At 37.7% G+C, this 21,133-nt stretch overlaps 2 long non-coding RNA genes across 6 annotated transcripts; both read right to left on the bottom strand.

Moving 5' to 3' along the window:
* Positions 1–658: 658 nt before the first annotated feature.
* Positions 659–21,122, bottom strand: LOC131402650 (uncharacterized). Of its 4 annotated transcripts, none has more exons than XR_009218863.1 (6): positions 13,833–13,896; positions 13,487–13,594; positions 9,344–9,388; positions 7,767–7,898; positions 3,098–3,216; positions 659–805 (listed from the first exon to the last, which is right to left on the bottom strand). It is a non-coding gene; the product is annotated as an uncharacterized LOC131402650 (long non-coding RNA). The 4 variants fall into 4 exon arrangements; XR_009218862.1 differs by lacking the exon at positions 13,833–13,896 and adding an exon at positions 13,678–13,804; XR_009218861.1 differs by lacking the exons at positions 13,487–13,594; positions 13,833–13,896 and adding exons at positions 18,964–19,075; positions 21,029–21,122 and having other exon boundaries at positions 662–805; positions 9,344–9,412.
* LOC131402651 (uncharacterized) lies at positions 13,973–16,063 on the bottom strand. Of its 2 annotated transcripts, none has more exons than XR_009218864.1 (3): positions 15,993–16,063; positions 15,357–15,459; positions 13,973–14,127 (listed from the first exon to the last, which is right to left on the bottom strand). It is a non-coding gene; the product is annotated as an uncharacterized LOC131402651 (long non-coding RNA). The 2 variants fall into 2 exon arrangements; XR_009218865.1 differs by having other exon boundaries at positions 15,357–15,514; positions 15,993–16,059.
* Positions 21,123–21,133: the final 11 nt, after the last annotated feature.

Here is a 21,133-nt window from a genome sequence, read left to right as displayed (position 1 = left end):
AAATGAGAATATTTTACAATTGATACTTAGTGTATTAAATTACTTTCTACTTTCCAACAAACTTCACCTATTCCCAAGTCACATCAAATTTGCTTCACTCTCCAAGCACGAAACCAGGTATTATCAGTGCTACAATCCCCTATATGTCCGCCTAATCTCTCACCAATCTGACATCTCATTTATCAAAAGCTTTAAGTCAGATACAGATTATTCCAATGAGAATGCACTTCATGTAACATCACTACACTATATGGAGGAAATGGTATCCTTCAAATTCCTTTCAAATTCTTACCAGTTATTTTCCAGGCTTTTGTCCTTTGTTCAGCCATTTAGCGACTGTGTATTAGTTACTCTGTTATTTTTTATTCCAACTAAACAAAACAATAAACTTTAATAATTTTAAAGACCAAGTACTCTCAACCACAGTATTTAATGCTGAAATTCTTTAGCATAACAAAAATTAGCTTCGTTTATATATTAACACCTAAGGAGCTTCAAAGGCTTTACAAACAAATCTTATTTAAAGTAATGAATTTCTTTATAGGAAGCTTGAAAATATGAGTCTGGGTTCAATTTCAGAATATAGCTCAACAACACACACTATTATAGAAATAACTATTTTCTTAAAATGATTAACTAGAGATTTAGAGGAAAATATTCATTTTGTACCAGGTAATAATATCGAAGAACCCAGCAGAGCCCTTCAACGTAAGACTGTACAATTTTACAACGGAATTTGTCATCAGCTGCATCAACGTCAAATTTGTTCTTGTAGTACCGCTGCTTCCAACCAGCTTCCCAAAGCCTAAAAATCAGGCAAAGCCAGTTCATGTTGAATTCATACACTTTCAGTAACTAGCTACCAATTTATCATCCAAATCAATTTATACTTAATATCCAGGTAAAATGTAAATGAGTTAAACAGGAATATTAACATAGCTTCATTTAATTATTTCTAAAAAGTCCACTTTCACAGGATTTATTATCAACTTAAAGATAGTTAAACGTTAAAAACTTAAACACTGATTCTAGAAAGATCATTACAAAACTACAGTAAAAAAAAAAAGAGAATAACCATTTATTAAAGTAGATACACAACACTTGTTTGCTCAGATTTTCATACTGTTTTACATGTTTTTTTGATTGTAGAACAATTCTAAAACTACATTTTAAGATGCAAATACTGAAGATATTTTATATAGTTCAAGTTCCTCAGTTTGTTAAAGTATATCTAAATTACACAAAGAAAGTCAACTAAATTACTTTTTTAAAAAAGAATAATCTAGAAGCCAGGCAGAAATTAGGTATATACCTACTCTCCCTATCCTTGGGCCTTCTCCCTCATTCAACAAAGCGTTGTTGGCATAAGTGAAGGACACGGACACACACACACACGTTCTGGTAAAACTTAGAAGGAGGTCATCAATTCACTAAATTTTCATTAATCACTGAAAATACAATGTGAAAAACCACATTTTCACTCAAAGTATATTTCTTTATTTTTTTAAGTACTCATTTCTCAATCTCTGAAAGATTTAAAGATGCCAAAGAATACTAAAAAAAAATCAAGAACGATCAAGAACGTCAGGATGATTCTCCATTAAGGGCTCTTTTCTACCATGTGCCAGATCTTACTAATTAATTGCAGTCATGTTTCAGAATACACCATATCAATTTTTTTATTTACATTTTTTTTTGAGGATGATCAGCCCTGAGCTAACATCCAATGCCAATCCTCCCCCTTTTTGCTGTGGAAGATTGGCCCTAGGCTAACATCCATGCCCATCTTCCTTTACTTTATAGGGGATGCCGCCACAGCATGGGTTGACAAGCGGTTGAACCTGCGAACCCCACGCCGCCGAAGCGGAGTGTGCACACTTAACTGCTGTGCCACCGTGCCGGCCCCTACACCATACCAATTTTAACTTTGCCCCCACGCAAAAGATTTACAGAACATCAATTAGGAGAAATATCTTCTATCCATAATGTTGAATATCACTATTTTACAGAAACTATTAATGAAATAAATGCTAAGAACTCCAAGCATTTCTTGATAGAAGCAATTCTACTTTGATTATCTTCAGCACCAAAATTAAACAATAAAGTACTAAAAAAATCAAGTTAACTATTAAGCTTATATTGATCATGATGGCTACATGGTAAAACAAAAAATATACTCCAAGACTTGCAGAAGCAGAGGATAAAAACTCAGATCAGGTAAATGCTCAATCACAAGTCACCACAGATCTCTGAATCTGACATCAAAAGATGTTGGGAAAATACAGAACCAGACATCACACTTTTGAAGTTTCTAATCATAAATACAAACACATCATCCACATCCTATAAAAGAAGCATGAGCTGTGAACCACTACTGTTTAACTTTGAAATAAATCATTTTGCAAAATTCTAAATGAGTTACAATTATTGAGGTTGTTGGCCCTTTGCACTTGAGCCCAGGGTTCAAATCCAGATTTAATCACACAAGAAGCTGTTAATCTTATTATATAATGATCTCAAACTTCTGTATAAATTAAAGAATCCAATATTCCTATTATAAATTTTAAGTATATAGCTAATGGGAAACTTCTCTGTCATGAAATATAGTTGTGCATATGCAAGTTCGTGGTTTTTAAAAATACATTTCTCTCTTAACCGAAAGCTTTTTGCATATTTCATTTTAAAGAAGAAACTTTTCAATTGAGATGATTAAAACAAACTATATCAAGTAACCAAATGTAACTGAACTTTCTGGGTTAAGCAGCTTGAAAATTTAATCTCATAACAGTAACATTCAGATCACATAGAGCTAAACACCTCATGTCTAGCCGATCTAGTGCCTGGTCTCAGAGGGAAAAGGGGCTTGGAGGACAAAAACCAGCATGCATACTAATCTAGATACTTAGGTTTAACAGCTATAGCTTACACATCTCACTGGAATTTACTGACTATCCTAACCCTCCACATTAATTACTGGTGGATAAAAAGATCACAGGCAAGCATCTGAAGGCACTGCTGCTCTAAGCTAAACAGCATTAATTAGACGGCGTCTATTTCAGCAATTTGCTAACAAAGTGCTACCAAAAAATGGCTTCACCTGACGTTATCCTCTGGTTCAGGTTCACTGTCACTGTCTTCTGCTTTTTGCTTAATTCCTCCTATCGGAGTCGGGGAGCCATCAGAAGTGAAACTCGTATTAGGAGATACTGAAGGACTCTGTAGACAATTATGACATTACAGAGGAAGGATTTAATTATTCATTTCACGTAAGAAGTTACATCCAACTACTGTTACCACCATGCTTCACAGTAATACATTTTTTTAAAGCTATTAAATAGATATGGTAAATATATTTAGAAAGTATAAAGACTGATCTTGGCCTACTCCACCTCTCCAAAAAAGAATAATATAGTTCCAAGCCTCCTACGCTTAGACTCAAAAGAATTTGAACATTAGGGTAAAAACTGCTTCAGAAGAAATAAGAAAAACTTAATTTCATAGATTTTTTTTTTTTAATTATAGGACTTGAACATTTTTTTTCTTTGGTGGTTCCCTCGTGTTATGAATTTGTGATCACGTTCCACCAATTAACTAACAAAGCTGTAAGGGGAAAAATATATATATATGTATATAAACTAATACATAAAATAATGCTGGTGAGAATAAAGTTAGATGTAAGTGGTTCAACCTAGTACAACCATTCTAGAAAGCAACAGTTTAATGAGACTCCGCCAGATATCTGTTAAACTATTTTATACATGCTGTTTTAAAATTCATTGTACAAATAAAATCTATTAGTCATCTTAGAAAAATGCAGCTTTTATTATTATTTCAAAGACTTGGATACCACTTTAAATTTACCATGATCTTCCCTTTGTACCTAACTCAATGAACATAGTAGCACCCTAAAGTATTTTAATATTTAACTAAAAAATTAGGGGCAGCTTGGTGGCATAGTGGTTAAGTTCACACACTCCGCTTCAGCGGCCCGGGGTTCACAGGTTCAGATCCCGGGCGCACACCTACACATCACTCAGCAAGTCATGCTGTGGTGGCATCCTACATACAAAATAGAGGAGGATGGGCATGGATGTTAGCTTAGGGCCAAATTTCCTCAGCAAAAAGAGAAAGATTGACGACAGACGTTAGCTCAGAGCCAATCTTTCTCTCACACACACACACACACACAGACAAAAATTAAAATGTTCTGCAACTTTAATGTTAAATGACCAAAAACCTAAGTGGCAGAAAATGTTTTCATGGTAAAGTTTTTCTTCTGTTATTCACAGTATATTAGATATTTCAAGTAAGTTATTTTTAAATCGAGAACTCAGGAGCCTATTTTAATGATACTGTAACTAAAACCTCAGCATGAAGGTAGTTCACACAAAAGGCCAAGAAAAGTTACAACAAAGCAAAACTATATTTCACATAGAGCTCACAACACTTTCCTTTAATAAATGTATAATATCAATTTTATTCATGATACTGTATGGCTAATACTATCAAAAAAAAAAAAGAAAAGAAAAAAGAAAACAGGGGCCAGCCCTGTGGCCTAGTGGTTAAGTTTGGGGCCCTCTGCTTCAGCGGCCCGGGTTCAGTTCCCGGGCACAGACCTAAAACACTCGTTGGCAGCCACCTATATACAAAATAGAGGAAGACGGGCACAGATGTTAGCTGAGGGCAAATCTTCCTCAAGCAAAAAGAGGAAGATTGGCAACAGATGATAGCTTAGGGCCAATCTTCCTCACCAAAAAAAAACCAAAAAAAAAAAAAAAACCACAAAGAATAAAAATAAATCCAGGAAGGCACTGTTGTACTTGGAGAATGAGATGGGTATTTTCAGTCAGACACATCTGAGTCTGAAATACCAAGTCCAATCTTTACCAGCTGTATGGCCTTGGGCAATTTATTTAACCTCTGTCAGCCTCAACTTCAAACAGGGACGATACTGTTCTATCTCTTTACAGGTTATAGCAAGGAGTAAATGAAACAATATATGTGAACCATCAAAGCTGCCTGCCTGGCGCATGGCGGTTAACCATTCAGGAAGTCGTCCCTATTAGATTTTAAACAACACTAATCCATTTGGATTAAATTAGGAGACTGATATTCCTGTCAATCATCTAAGTACAGAGAAGGTGTAAACAAAGCAATCTTTCCCAAATTCACAAACAAGATATAAATTATCTTTAGACAATAAAAATAATATACCTTCGAGGGAAGAAAAGAAGAAAAGAAGTTGTTTGCTCTTTAATGCTAAAGATCTGCTGCTCTTTTCTGCTCTATCTCTACTAACAAAAGTATTCAGAAATATTTTTTCCTAAACATACCAGAGTCATACCAATTCATTCAAATTTCTTTTTAAAAAGCTGTTTTTGCAATCAAAGTTGATTAAACTGAGAATGGTCGCAAATATAATGAAACTACACTTCAGAATGCAAAATTTAAAAACATATTTATGAGGAAACAGAAGCTATCTAATAAAACATTAACCATGTTGACCATCAGTAGATACCAGTCAAGCACTGGAGCCCAGCACACCCAAACAGCTCAGAAAAAACAACACAGCAAAAATCCATAACTGTAAAGCCTTCCTTTAAATAAACTGGTAATTTGGCTTCATGATTTCCTTAAATTCAACACATTCTAGATGAAAATTCCTCTATGCAAAGATTCCAGTAGAAAGAACGGTCTCAAGGAGAATTAAGACAGGATCAAATAAGCAACCTAATCACCAATCTCCCCATTCCCATTCCCATGGCAGACATTATTAATCAATATAGTCTAATCCTGTGGAGCCTGAATATTGGAATCTTTCTCAAAGCAATCATAGCTGGCAAAGTTTAAACCTACCTGCCTCCCTGAGAATAAGAAAAAAGCATTTTATCATCAACGTGGTCTTAGCAATACTAGTCACTCTTAGTTCATTCTGTGAGGACGGTAGTCACTATAATCTTAAATGATGGACATCAGCTTTTTCCATTCTACACAAGCATCTCATTGCAAAAGCTTTCACTGACTCTCCATATCCCACTCTGTTAATGGTGTAAGGAATAAGACAAGAAAGCAAAAACAGAACAAAAACACAACAGAAACTCCAGCCGCTTCTCTCAGAAGATGCAAAATCTGTTTCCAAATTCCAAATCTAAGGTCCTAAAACTTCTAAGTGTGAATTTATGGGACTATAAATTCAACCAGTCTCACGATATGGCAAAAATTTCACATATAGGGTTGCCTTGTAATAAAGGATTTGAGCATCAATAGGATAACTATTAGAATAATGAAATTTAAATGTCCCAACTTAGGTAATTTCCTTGGATATATCACAGCAAAAGTTTACATAGGATACTGTACCTTATATAATATCTTTCCTCCCTCTACAACACTCTCTCTTTCTCTCATGCCTACTATCCTGAAATAAGCAATAGCTTTGATTACCTTTTGTCTGTGTACATTAGTTCACGGTCTGTTCCCTTATCCCTGCTGCTGCCCTGCCGGGTGCTCTGAGCTCATGGTCTGCTGCCATTACAGGAAGCTACTGGACAGAGCACAGCCTTGCTGGCTGAGATGATTTGCTTCTGCAGTCTGGATTATAACGTTCAAATAAGGAGGAATACCACGAGGCAAATCCATTCAGTTCCTGAGTTTATAAATAGGGAGCAACTGAGCCAGCCCTGATGGCCTAGTGGTTAAAGGTCGGCGCGCTCAGGGCTGGCCCCGTGGCTTAGCGGTTAAGTGCGTGCGCTCCGCTACTAGCGGCCCGGGTTCGGATCCCAGGCGCGCACTGACGCACCGCTTGTCCGGCCGTGCTGAGGCCGCGTCCCACATACAGCCACTAGAAGGATGTGCAACTATGACATACAACTATCTACCGGGGCTTTGGGGGAAAAAAAAAAAAGGAGGAGGATTGGCAATAGATGTTAGCTCAGAGCCGGTCTTCCTCAGCAAAAAGAGGAGGATTAGCACGGATATTAGCTCAGGGCTGATCTCCCTCACAAAAAAGTTTGGCGCGCTCCGCTTTGGCAGCCCAGGTTCGGTTCCCGGATGCAGAACCACACCACTTGTCTGACAGTAGCCATGCTGAGGTGGCGGCTCACATAGAACTAGAAGGACTTATAACAAGAATATACAACTATGTACTAGGGCTTTGAGGAGGGGGAAAAAAAGAGGAAGACTGGCAACAGATGTTAGCTCAGGGCAAATCTTTCCCAGCAACAAAAAAAGAGCTTCAAAAAAAATTTGGATAATGAGAGCTACCTTAAAATATGTATTCAGATATATTCCACATCTGAGTTGGAGAGTGAGAGTGTAGACAGTGAGGAATACCTGTATTTGACAAACTGAAGAATACTATTCTGCAAAATGCCCATAACTGATCCCTGGGAGGAAAGGGGAAATACGGCAGTAAAACCACCCTCTTCTCTTGCTCTAGCTATGAGACATTTGGATGTCCTGTCATGCTTCTAGCACCATCACCACCCAGTACCTTTGGGGAAGCAGGAAGCACTGTGGCCCGACTGCATTAGAGAAACACTGCAGCCACTTAGCTATCCACATTTACATGTATGTTCTTTTCTTTCACATCATTTAGATATTTTCATATTAATAAGGATTTAACAGAGTTAAAAATATCTCAAGGCAAAAGAAATTGAGAAAAACTATAAAACAAAACAACGCCAGGCTAAGTGATAAATTCACACACAACTGTAAGAGGCATCTGAAAGTCACCACTCTTCAATGCTACATAAAAACAAGTTACTTACAGAATTATTCTGCATCCTCATTTCATAGGCTGCTTGTCTCGGATTACTGGCTACTTGAGAACCTGGTGAATTTCTTGAACCCAAGGCATGAGGGGTTAATACTCCACCAGGAGTGAAAGCTGGTTGATCTCTCTAACATAAATGGAAAGGAATGTAGAAATTAAAATTAAATCACAACACAGTTAGATGACAGGAAGAAATGAAGGCAATGGAAAAGAGTCCCTGCTGTAAGCTCTTTAAAGATGAAATGGATTTCCGTTAACATTACAGGGTTGTCTACAGTTTGATTTGATGGTAACTTACCCTGTAAACAATAGTCTGTAATATTTAATAACTCTGCTATAAAAGTACATATAATACACTTTTCTGATACACAGAAGCTATTCAAATCTCATTAGGTTATTCCCTTATGTTCACTTACAATTTCAAAATGCATTCAAGACACAATTTTAGGCAAATAAAGATAACTATTAAGGTAAAAAAATAAGCCAAGAGTTTGATTTATACTTAGGAAATACAACTTCTATTTACCCTTCACCTTGATGGAATTTAACTCTTTGTTTCCAATTAGTCAGAGCTATGATTATAGCTACAGTAGATGACAGTCATGGCTGACTGATAAAAGATATTTTTTAAACAGACAATGACTGAAAGAAAATAATAATATATAAGGTAGACATCAAACATGCCCTTCCCGATCTAAGTGGTTTTGAACCCACCTGCAACAATCAATAACTCTACTTTTCTCCCTTATAGGTTCCTGAAATTGCTCGATTCTAATAAAATATAATAATAAAAGGTAGTCCCCAAACTCCATTTGTTTAAAATCCAGTAAGGAAGACAAGAAAAACAAAAACTTAAGAAGTTAAGTGACTATAAGTGTTATGCAATTAACTAAGCAAACAAATATCACAAGCGAGAAGCACTCGAGTTAAAAGGAAGGACTGCTCAACCCGGATTACAAGCAGAAGCAATAGGGAGGCCTCGTGGAAAATGTAAGATGGGAGGGAGCCGTGAAGTCAGAAACCCACTTAGAGGGACCAAACAAAGGCAATGCTCGGAGTCAGGAGGGACTTGGTATATTTAGAAGACAACTGGGGAAAGCAGGGTGAGAACTTGACCAGATCATAGTATGCTCTGCACGCCAGACTAAGATAGAACTGGATTCTGCGGGAACTAAGGAGTCACTGGTAATTTCTGAGCAGAGAAACAACAAAGTTTCGAGTGTTGTCTTCTAGGAAGAGTAACCTGACAAGGATATAGACAGAGTGTAGTAACTTTCAAGAAGATACAAAGAGCTAACTATTTTTGTTACAAAAACAATACCCAATTACCGTAAAAAATTCAAACAGCTAAGTGCTACCCGGCCCCTCTGGCCCATCAAGTGTATCCCCTCAGACTCTAGAGCTTAGAAAGGACTTCTTTAAAACTGACACCAGCATTCTTTCTCCAGGTAAGAGGCAGCTGGGTAGACATTACGTGCCTAACAAACTACTGGATAAGGAATAAAAAGCTATCTTCCTCCCAAATTGTAAATGTATGTTATTGCCAATCTGATGAAATTAATTAAAACTCACCTTCATTCTCTTTCTCTTTTCTTTCTGTCGTCTTCTAAAACTGTCCTAAAAGTATAAAATCCACATATTCTGTCAAATAATTACACAAAAATCATTACCAGGAATGATTTGGGAGACAAAGTTTTAAAGGAAGACCCCAGAAACGTAACTAATTAAACTAGGCAATGGACTATATGTTCAAAGTGCTGCTTATCAGAACTTTAGATAGACAGAGAGCATTCTAAATTGAGTTTAGATACAATTTAATTATTCCTCTTAATTTTTTTCAGATAGTTTTTGATATCATTTCAGGAAAGAATGCAAGAGTCATAACAAAGACCCTCTGTTTTACCCTGGAGCAAGTAGCCCACCAATACGGAGAAGATACAAATAAGTAACTCCCCACTTACTTTGGGCCACTGAAAGGCCTCCTTTACCCCAGAAAGCACTCCTCCCACGCCCAAGTTTCTGTGAGCATCAAGGCACTGAGACGACAGCTACGGTGGCCAGGGCTGCTGCTGTGGACTGAAACAGGGGCCAGCAGGTGCTGTACTGACTGTCATTCTACCAGCAGCTGCACTTCCATCACTTCCAAGTCAGTACTGCCACCTGCAATATAACACCCTATTGAGATCTGAACTTTGTGCTTTCTGCCAGGAGAGGGGCTGAATGCTGGATACATGGTGACTGACCACCTTAAAACCTCCTAAGACAGCAACACCACCAATTTCTTTAATCAAGCTTTTGTCCCATTTTTAAACTTATCTAGCTCACCAATGACCCACAGACTGTGAAATCCATTACTCAGTTTTCAGTCCGTATCTGACCGTGACTCTTCCTTCTTGATCCGTGCTCTTCACTTGGCTTCCAGGACACTACACTCACCTGGTTCTCCTCTTTCACTCTTGCTGAATGCCTTCACTCCTCAACTTCCCAACACCTTAATACTGGCGTTCCTCTTCACCCAGTACTTGGACCTCTCACTCTCATGGGAGTGATCATCTAGTCTCACGGCTTTAAACACCATCTACGTGCTGATGACTCCCCAGTCAGGACCTCTCCCCACTCAACATCTCCACTTGGGTGTACAAACTTCACATGCCCCAAATGGCATCCCCACCCCTAGCTTTGTGCCTCCCAGTCTTCTTTATCACAGCAGCTCAGACCATTTTTCAATTGCTCAGACAAAATGCTTCGGAGTCATTCTTAATAGCTTTCCTTCTCTCACCCCTAGCATTTAATTCACCAGCCAAATCCACTAGTTTTACCTTCAAAACATGTTCAGAATCCAATTACCTCTTATCAATCTCCACTGCCACCACGTTGGCTCCCTTGGATTATCGCAAAAGAGCCTAATTGGGCTCACTGTTTCTATCTTTGCCTCCATACAGTTAGTCTCAACAGGGCAGCTAGAGTGATCCTTTTATAATATGTGTCAGATCTTGTCACTTTTATACTCAAAACCCTCCACTGATGCAGAGTGAAAGCTAAAGTTCTTATAACGACCTATAGGGTCCTACCAGATCTGGCCCTCCACCATCTTTCTGACCTCCTCTCCTACCCCTACTACTTTCCCTCTGCTTCCTCTGTGCCTGCCACACTGGCTCCTTGCTGTTCCGTGAACATCCTGGGGAAGCTCCTGCCCTAGAGCCTTTGCACTGGCTATTCCTTCTGTCTGAAATGCTCTTCCTGCAAACACCTGCATGATTACTCCCTCATATCCTTCAAAGTCATCTGTCAGTGAGGCCTTCTCTAGTCATCTTTTCTAGAACTGCAATGTCCTCACATCCACCTTCCCAGATATTTCCTCATCTGCTTTTTTCTTCACAGCACTTATCACTCTCTAACACATGACACACTTTACTCAGTTTCTGTGTTTATTGTCCATCTCCCGCGGAAGAATATCAGCTCCGTGAGGTCAGGAATTTTTGTCTGCTTTTTTCTTTTGTTTTTTGTTGTATCAGTAACACTCAGAATACTATTTGGCACACGGTAAACACTTAATAAATATATGCTGAATAAATGAAGAAGATTTGCAAGACAAAAGGCAAACATCAAAGCTCATAAAATAAAAAGCATCATATTTCTGACCTAACTGCTCAATTTTAATAATAAATATTGATATATTCCTCTTTTACCACGTATTCTGCTGGTCAGTTAAATACCTATTTCTAAGGGTGGTAGTTACACATAAGCAAAATAGGTACACCTGGTTGGACTTTACTGATCTTTAATTTTTGTGTGCTGTGAACTCCTTTGGAAGTCTGTCAAAAGCCGGAGACACACTTCCTGGGAAAATACACACACCTAGATACTATTATATTGAATTTCTGAGGGTTCATAAATTTCCCCGATGTCCAACCATGCTGACAAACATCATATGATGTCAGGGATACCAAAAACGATCCAAAGCTTTAAAATGCCCTCTCTGTCAGGCCAGCTGGAAACTTTATTACTCAAATCTGAAGCACTCTGGTATCTATCAAATCCCATACATCCCACTCTAACGGCAAATATCACCAATACTTAATAGTACAGAGTAACCTAAAACCACATAAAAGGACTGTTCTAACGTGAGGCTTTTACACCAAGTACTACACCGTACGTGTAGTTTTTTCTGAAGCATAAATGGCAGCAGGTCAGGTGGAGCCACCATAATTGTTGAAGGCTTAGTTAAAAATGGCTGTGCTGATAGACATTTGATATCCTAGACAAAGTCAGTTATGCTATTTAAATTTTACATGTGAAAAATTCTTGCCTTCACAGAAGATTACCAAGTACCAAAGGCTTTAAAAAGAACACTTACAGTCTACTCACACTGTTATATAAAATGGTACCCAAGGTTCTAAAAAAGAGATCACTAGCTATAGCATACAAAGCTGAAGAAAATATAAAATCTTGTCAGATGCAATGACATGTTTTAATCTGTTAGGAGATAATGAAGCAATGTAGCAATATTATTATGTTGCTATTTGCTCAAAATAGCCATGTGACTTTTTATAAAATCAGTTTCTAAAAGGATTTCCTTCACTCTCTTTCTAAAAAGCTACTATCTGCTCATTTTACCCACTGCTTGCCTCCCTTGCCACTCTTTCACAACCACCCTGCAACCTACTCTGCCTCCAGGCTACTGCCCCCCCACCCCACTAACTCTTCAGGATCTCTCTAACCCTGGCCATGATCTAGGGGCCTATCTCACTCTGACGCCTCTGGCAGCACCAGTGGCTTCTCATCTCTTCAAGGATTTCCTCCCACCTCTCTAGAACTGACTCCCCTTTCTCCTTAACCTCCATGCTTCTTAAGGTTTCTGTTGGAGGCACTTGAACTCCATACAAAGCTCCAGGGATTTCAACTTCACACTCATGAGGTGAAGTATTCTGCTAATGTTCTCAAATTTCCTCCAAAAGACTTCTGCCCTGAGCTTTACACATATCCATCTAACTGCTTCACGGACTTTTCTCCTCTCAGGTGTCCTGTGACCCCTCCAACTCAGTATCTCCAAAATGAACCTCAATTTCTACCTTGTCCTCACCCCAACCTGCTCTACTCCCACTGCTTGCTGTCTCATGAACGGCCCAACCACACTCCCAACTGCCTAAGCCAGACTGGACTTCTTACCTAAGCACTCACTCTATCACATGTCATCAATTTTCAAGTGCTTTATTATTTTATTTCCTTCTTTTATGTTTAATTGCTTACTCAGAGCTGCAACCCTCTGCCTAGACTGATGCTATCTAACCCAGAGGCCCCTACACTCTACTACCAGAGTACAGAGTTCCTAGGTCTTCACCTGACTTCCACAGCATAAACTTTTCCTATAAAACATGGCATCCACTAGTTCATTCCCAGCATTCTTCCAGTCTTGGAACCCTCATTTCACATCCTGTTGATCAGACACGTATTTGGATTTTTATGTTAATCAAGATTATGAAGAGAGAAAAAAATTACAGTGCAATTCACACAGTGTGCAATACACAGTTCCACACAGCAAGCATCACAGCCTTTATAAAATAATCAAAGCACTGGCCACTCATGATTACATTGGCGTTTGATACACTATAATAATATAACAACGCACTCAAAGAGGTTAAAAGTACAATCACAGGATCATCATAGCCTATTAGAGAGAGGAGCAATTTAGCTACTGCAATAGAAACACTTTACCTCATCATCCTTTCTCTTTTTAAAAATGCTATCCTCAACTTCACCAACTGCTAACATGATCATCTGTACTCTTTGCAGATTGACATAACCACTTGCTGTAAGGTAACCCTGTAAGTGATAAAATACATGTAAAATGATCTTCTTATAAAAGCAAATACATCTGTTTTGAAATTATTCAAGAATGAACTTACCCCAGTTTTGTGAACCACATTTTTGTATATGTTAACTGAACGGTCAATTGCACCTTCCCTGCCACCAGGAAACAAACATTATGTATTAGGACCAGTACGCACTGTAAGCAAGAAGGCTACAACAGTAGTTTAAAAACCCACACAAACACACATACCGAATCTCTAACGACAGCAGGTGAGGAAGGAACTCATTTCCCACAAAGAAGCACATGAAGACCCAGTCATCAATGCTCCTCTTGACATCAAATGTGAGTGGTAGGCTGGCCATGGTGAGCTCTCTTTCCAAATACTACAACCAAAAAGGAATGCTGCCATTAAAGCTATGAAACGGCACTCTGCTTTAGAGGGCTGATTCTAGTGATTATTGCTACATACCTCACGAAGAACACTAAGACGAAGGAAGATAAACTCTCCTTCTGCACAAGGAAGACTATCTGCAAGTTCATCGTGCTGCAACAAAAGGAGTGAAGATTAAACAAGTCTACTCTAAACCCTGTAATTTGTTTCCAGCCAAACGAACATTATAGCTTTTTTTAAAGCAAGATCCATTTTAATATTACAAGTACTAAATAAAAAAAGAACACACCAAACCATTTTAAAAATAAAAATTACCCATAATCCCAATCATACCTAGACCAGGGATCGGCAAATGTTTTTTGCAAAGGGCCAGATAGTAAATATATATATTTTAGCCTGTGCGGGACACACAGGGTCTCAGTTGCATATTCTTTCATGTTTTATTTTGTTTTTACAACCTTTTAAAAATATAAAAACCAGGGCCGGCCCCCTGCATAGTGCTTAAGTTTGGCATGCTCCGCTTTAGCGGCCAGGGTTCCCAGGTTCGGATCCTACGCGTAGACCTACACCACTAGTCAGCCGTGCTGTGGTGGCAACCCACATATAACATAGAGGAAGACTGGCACAGATGTTAGCTCACGGCTAATCTTCCTTTAAAAATAAAAAATAAAAAATAAAGTAAAAACCATTCTTAGCTCATAGGCCAAATCTAGAGGGCTGGAGTTTGCCAATCTCTGACGGATAGCCAACCAGTATTTTGATGTGTATGCCTCTAGACCCTTCTCTGTGAGCATACAGTATACTTCTTACCTGCTTTTTTCACTCACTATGTCTTTTAAAGAGGTACTATATTCTTAAAACAGATAGAAACCTCTTTAGAGACTGGATATAATCAAGTGAACCCAAAATATGCAGAAACTAGGAGTAACTTAAAAGTATCAAGAAGTTTAAAGTATCAACAAGTTTAATATATTTGATTTGTAGTTCCTTTTAAGAATAACCATTTGAAACATTACTTGTACAAACAAATCATGTGCCATGGACATTATTACCTATGAGACTTAAGCCTCGTATACTTACAAGCTATGTTAGAAAAAGTGGAGAGTAGAAAGAATGAGCACACGAATGCTTTTGAATGTGTCTTTAAAGAGTTTTCAAAGACACATTTCTATGAGAGGGAACAGAGTAAGTAGGTAAAAAATCTAATCAAAAATAGTCCTCTCTTTATTTTAAAAATGAAGCAACCTGAATATATTTAATGCTGTTCAATTATACACTTAAAAATAGTTAAAATGGTATATTTTGTATTATATATATTTTATCACAAAAAAAATAAAATAAAATTTTTAAAAATGAGGCAACTACCATCTCAAATTTCTTACCTTTCCCTTCTTTTCTCTTGGCAAACCTTCACAGTCCTTAACTTCATGTTCAAACTGATTACAAAGAGCACATGGCTTGGGTTTGTTTGGTTTGAATTCTTCTCTAATAATGGTAAAGTTGGGTTCATATGTAGCAAGGCCAAGCATAATGAGATCAGCTATCAATCAACAATGACAAAACACTGAACAGTGAGCACTTTCAGAAGATCCTTACCATAACCAAAGACATAAGACATTACCATAACACAAGACACCAACACAAAGAAAAGCCCAAAGGAGCACACAAACAGAGGCAGCAAAGTCAAAATGCCTAAAACTTCCTAGTAGTTCTCAGTCAACAAGATGTCCCCCAGATACATGGGCCTAGAGTGTAGACTACCACTCAGGAGTCAACACTCGTCCATTTTAAAGGTATGTGCAGCCATATTAAAAGGTAGAAAAATGTAAGAAAAAAATTAAAGATAGGTAAACATTAATCACAGATTAAATAACTCAGTACTAATTTCCTCTCAAACATAAAATCAGCAAGGCACTTTAGAATTTCCAGGCAATCATGAATAATTCATTACTATACACCAACTCATCAACTTGCTACGGTTTAATCCAAGAGACTCAAATTCCAAAGAAGAAACTTACCATCTGCTCCACATAAGCAATGATGAGTGTTTGGGTCATGGTTAGGCTGAGCTAAAGGAGGAGAAAACATATATTTATTATATTTATACCAGAGGAATATCACATTTTACCATTTTCTATATAATGGCTTGTCAATCAGATATTCATAAGTGATTTTTTCCTCTTTGTCTTCTAATGTAATCTATAATTTTATGTTCTCCTTCACCAGGAGCACTAGCATCAGATAAAATAACCTATAAAAGACAGTTTTTAACACTTTCAGCTCATCTCCAATTTTCTAGGACAAAAATCAACAGAACTGAGTATCTTAAAATAAACTGGGATAATTCTATTAAGATGTTATTAATTGGAAATTTTTCTTAATAAGGTGTGTGTGTATTAAACACCAAAACTGTTTACTTACCGCATGGAATAGAAAATCAAATGTCTGGGTTAAACTTAGCCATTAGCAAAACCGACCAGTCACAAGTCTCCACCATTCTCACTGCCACCTAAGGACACAGCACTGAAGCACACAAACCCTGGGAGCAATCAATAAAAGACACCCAGTAAACACAATTTCCCACACCTAATAACAGGGAAATAGGCTTATGACCCTAAAATCACACAACAGTTTGTTTAAATTTTACGTAAATACTTAGGAGAACACAGTGATTCTTTAAAGGCAGACCCACGACTTTAATTTTGCTATATTTTGATTTCAAATAGAAATTTTCATTTAAAAATTACTTTCATACATAAATAGATATTTTTTAAACCATGAGTACCATTTTATGGCTTCATAGTGACGGTACGAGGACAAAAAATTGGCATTGAGAGAAAATTCGACTGTCTAAAACTGGATCATGCAAGACATCCCATTTCTAATAACCCTGGCAGCCTCTCCTTTCCTCTGACAGTCAACTAGGATTTCACAGGGGGGAAAAAAGAAAAAAATACTATCAGTCATATCAAAGTATAGACTCAAATATCACCTTCATCTTTTTGAAGTACCAAAATGTGAAACTTACTGTCAAAATTTTCCACCCAGGATCATTATTTAAACGATCAGCTATGTAATAGCGAAGGCATTTAGCAAGATTGTCCATGAACTCGGTTCCCTAAAATGATAGAAGGAAATAAATTAAGCTATCATTTAAGAGTTAGCAATAGCCAGCAAAGTCTGAGACTACTTACTGGTGTAACACAGTTGCTGTCAAATCTTTCTTTTATTTCTTCTGGAGGAAGAAAGCCACCTAGAGAAAAAGGCAATGTTTTGTTATCGCCATAAAAAGTGAGGTAAACTACACAATATTAAGCCCAAACAACAAAAACAGTAAGTTCAAATACAAAAAAATGAGAAGTATTGTCACTTGAGGAACAATGTTCCCCTTTCTGGGAAGAAAATAAGATTCCTCTCCTCAAATTTAAATAAAGCTTTAACAGAAGTGTCAAACAATATATAGTACACAAAAGATACTATATTGTTATATAAAAATATAAAAATTATGATGTTCTTCCTAAGGCCCTCTGCAGCAGAATACACACACGGGTTAGGGGTTCTAATTTGATACCAGTTCTTAAAATAAAGGTGCCTTAGAAAAAAAAAATTAGGGCCAGCCTCGTGGCTTAGCCGTTAAGTGCGCGCGCTCCGCTACTGGCGGCCTGGGTTCGGATCCCGGGCGCGCACCGAGGCACCGCTTCTCCGGCCATGCTGAGGCTGCGTCCCATGTACAGCAACTAGAAGGATGTGCATCTATGACGTACAACTATACACTGGGGCTTTGGGGGGAAAAATAAATAAATAAAAATTATAAAAAAAAAGAAAAACAAATTAAAATGCTGAATTTATCACAGCTTATGATAAGAAATAAATGATAAGAAATAAAAATATCAGCTAGAGGGATACAAAAATCCTATTTTTCCCTCTGTATCACTGATTAGCTTTTTCTCAAGACACAAACATATTTCATAACATGTTCAAGAAAGAAGACATCTTTAAAATCAAAGATAATCTGTTATAGATACAAACAGGTTTTAGAGTATTAGTATAAGCTACAGCTAAAAGTAACTATATACTCGCATACTTCTAGCAAATTAAAATAACATAGAATGTATCATAATTGCAGGCTTGACCTGACTACACCATGGTATCCTTTTTCAACTTCCAAGTGTAATATCCTGAGCCAATAAACTGTGGCTTTCCTGGTCTATCATATTGCCCTATGTAACAAAACACCAAACAAACCACTCTGCTACAACCACACCCCATCTCACACACAGGTGTCTTGGGAAAGAACCAGTCAGAGTGGGCATGAAGACCTCTTGACCTTTCTCCTCTCTGAGCTTTAGCCAACTCCTACCTATGTACCCATCAGGAATTTCAAGGCTTTGAAGAATTGCAAAAATGGCCACATCCCACCCCTCCCCTCCTCAAAATTGAGAGAACCCTGGGTACCTCACTGCCTCGGTTCCTGCTACATCAATCTAGACTGACAGTGTGTGTGACTTGGTGAAAGCCTGGAATATGGATCACATCATCCCAGGCCTCCTCATGTAGACCTCTGAGTTCTAAGAGGAAGCAATAGGCAAGCTACCAAGACTGATTTGAGGAAAATGTTTACAGAATGCTAGCTTTCTAATAGCCCCCATTAGAAAAAAAGAAGTAAGAAGCACTTAAAATATTTCTGTTTTACAGATATAGAAAAGTTAGCAGAAGAGCTGCACTTGTCCTGAGAGGGACTGACAATCTGCTCTCCCTACCAGAATTCCCTCCTTGTAGTCCCAAGTTTCTCTTTTACTACAGAGTTTGGAAACAAATAGTGAAGAATTCCATTAACAACTTTTCCTCAACAGTGAACATAAATTTTCCTTGCATATTCTGGGATTCTAAGGAAATTAAAACCTTATCTATTTGAAAGAAAAGTTGCCGCCCCTCCCCCTTCTGCATACATCTTATAAAAAGTCCACCTTCAAGACTCATTTTCTTTACCTTTTGCCAGTATTTCTTCCCTGACTCGCTGCTTCTCTACTGCTGCTTCCATTCCTTCCTTTGATGCTCTGAACCTCCTCGAACGCTGCTGGCTCATTTTAGCACGTGGTTCCTGAAAAACATGTATTTCACATTCACATAATATTATTCAAAATATTTGCAACTAAATCTGCACATTATTTTGAATCAGTTGTTTTTATAAAACTAGTACACTAAAATGGAAAAGGTAAGTAATATGTCTAATAATCCTTTCACGACAGACAGGAGATCCTGAGGACTTAAATTTGGACCAAGAACCTAAAAGCTGAGCTCAGTGAGTGACATATCAAATGGACAAACATCCTATGAAGCCACAGCACTTAACAGTGCAGGCCCCACGACCTAATGCCAATTCCACTGGGTTATGGTGCTTCAAAGCACCCAAGAAGAAAGCTCACTTGACTCAAAGACTCAGCCAGCAGACAATGACTACAGAACCAGGATCAGGAAGAGCTTCCTTCTGTCCTTGCCTAAGAGGAAGGACGGTCTCCAAATGAGATCCACAATGCCCTATAAAAGCAAAAGAAAACTACTTGATCTATAGGACCCCAAGGCACTTCCATTTTGTACTTCCGACAATAAGCTTCATAATCACCACTCTGTCTCTACAAGCACAGCAGGAGACAGGGAACAAGGTTTTTACCAAAAGTACTTTTAAATCATTCTAACCAAGTGAAATTTAAATCACTGGATAAACCTAAATGAAGTGAACTGGACTGTAAGTTTCTGAAGTTACTGAACTGAGTTTTGGGGTTGGAAGGGACTCTAAAGTATCCTGTCTACAAAAAATAAGTTATTTTATATTCTCTTTTAAACAGTTCCCTTTTTTGTAAAATGAGACCACCTAATCTAATTCTTTCAAGCACCAAGTTCTGTGATCTACATTTATATTTTAACAAAAAAACATGTTACAGACATGAGCACATACACAACGCACACAAATATGTACATATTTTATACTTGATCTAGCAGTAAGGGCATACTGCAGTAAAGTTAAAAATTTTCTTCAAGAAACTTAGCTAATGTGAATTGGCATATGCTCCAAATAAGACATATTCCTGTTCCCTTTATTCTTTACTCCACTTTAACTACAACTTAACAAGTTATCAGGTAGCTAAGATTTTTCTTTGAGTAAAGAGAACCTCACAGAAAAGTTAATCTTCTTGGACCCAAAGTTTTCTGGATTTTCAAAATCATTCCATTAGCTACTACAATTGCTAAATCTAAAAGATAAAGAGAATCTATTTGCATATGGATAAATAAATTTAGGCTTATGATTTACCTTAATTTTCCTTGAACCCTGGTATATAGTTTGCTAACCAATTATAACCTAAGCTACTTGATATTATTATCATAGGTCAGTAAGTTATTCCCCTCTTAAGGTCCTGTGATGACTAATCACAGCCTATAGGATAAAATCCAAACTCCTGAGTATGGCAAGTGAGGCCTTCTTCAAGTCATCACTCTACTTCCCTTTCCAATCTAAAACTCCTACAGTTGCCCAAATATGTTAGTGTGATCATAGGCATGGAGAGTGTGTTTACCTGCCACATTTGAGAAGTCCATAAGGTCCTCCCTCCCCATATCTGTCCCATCCATCCCCTTCCACTGCCCACCAATCTCCAATTATTCTTTATCCTTCAAGAAATGGGACAAAAGTCACCTCCTCTCTATCTTCCAACTCTCTTAGTAGCACTGACACCTTCTTCCCTCAACATGCTGCATGTGTTATCTAGTGCCTATAAAGCCCATAAATAACTAACCTCACTCATTTATCTAAGTCTCTGTCCCTTTACTGGTAAGCCCTTCAAAAGCAAGGGCAGTCACCAACATCCCCAGCATTTCACAGTACTTGGTATAAAACAGGCATAAAAAGTGTTTGAATGCATGACTGAAGGATGAGGCTTGCTTTCTCAAATTTACCACACTCAATATTTTTCTTTATTTAGCTGACTTTCATTCTAGACACTGGGAACACAGCAAAAACAAAAACGGAAGACTCTAAGTTAATTATTTTAGCACTTACCACTCCATCTATTGCCATGTAGAGAAGTCATCTTGGTCTTACTATATTGAAAAGTCTGTCAATGTATTCAAAAATTGCAACCATCATTTCATCTTCGTTTTTTGG

Source organism: Diceros bicornis, unplaced genomic scaffold (assembly GCF_020826845.1).
Source record: "Diceros bicornis minor isolate mBicDic1 unplaced genomic scaffold, mDicBic1.mat.cur scaffold_202_ctg1, whole genome shotgun sequence".
Classification (NCBI taxonomy): Eukaryota; Metazoa; Chordata; class Mammalia; order Perissodactyla; family Rhinocerotidae; genus Diceros; species Diceros bicornis.
The sequence above is the reverse complement of the archived record's forward strand: the minus strand, read 5'-3'. Positions and strand labels throughout refer to the sequence as shown.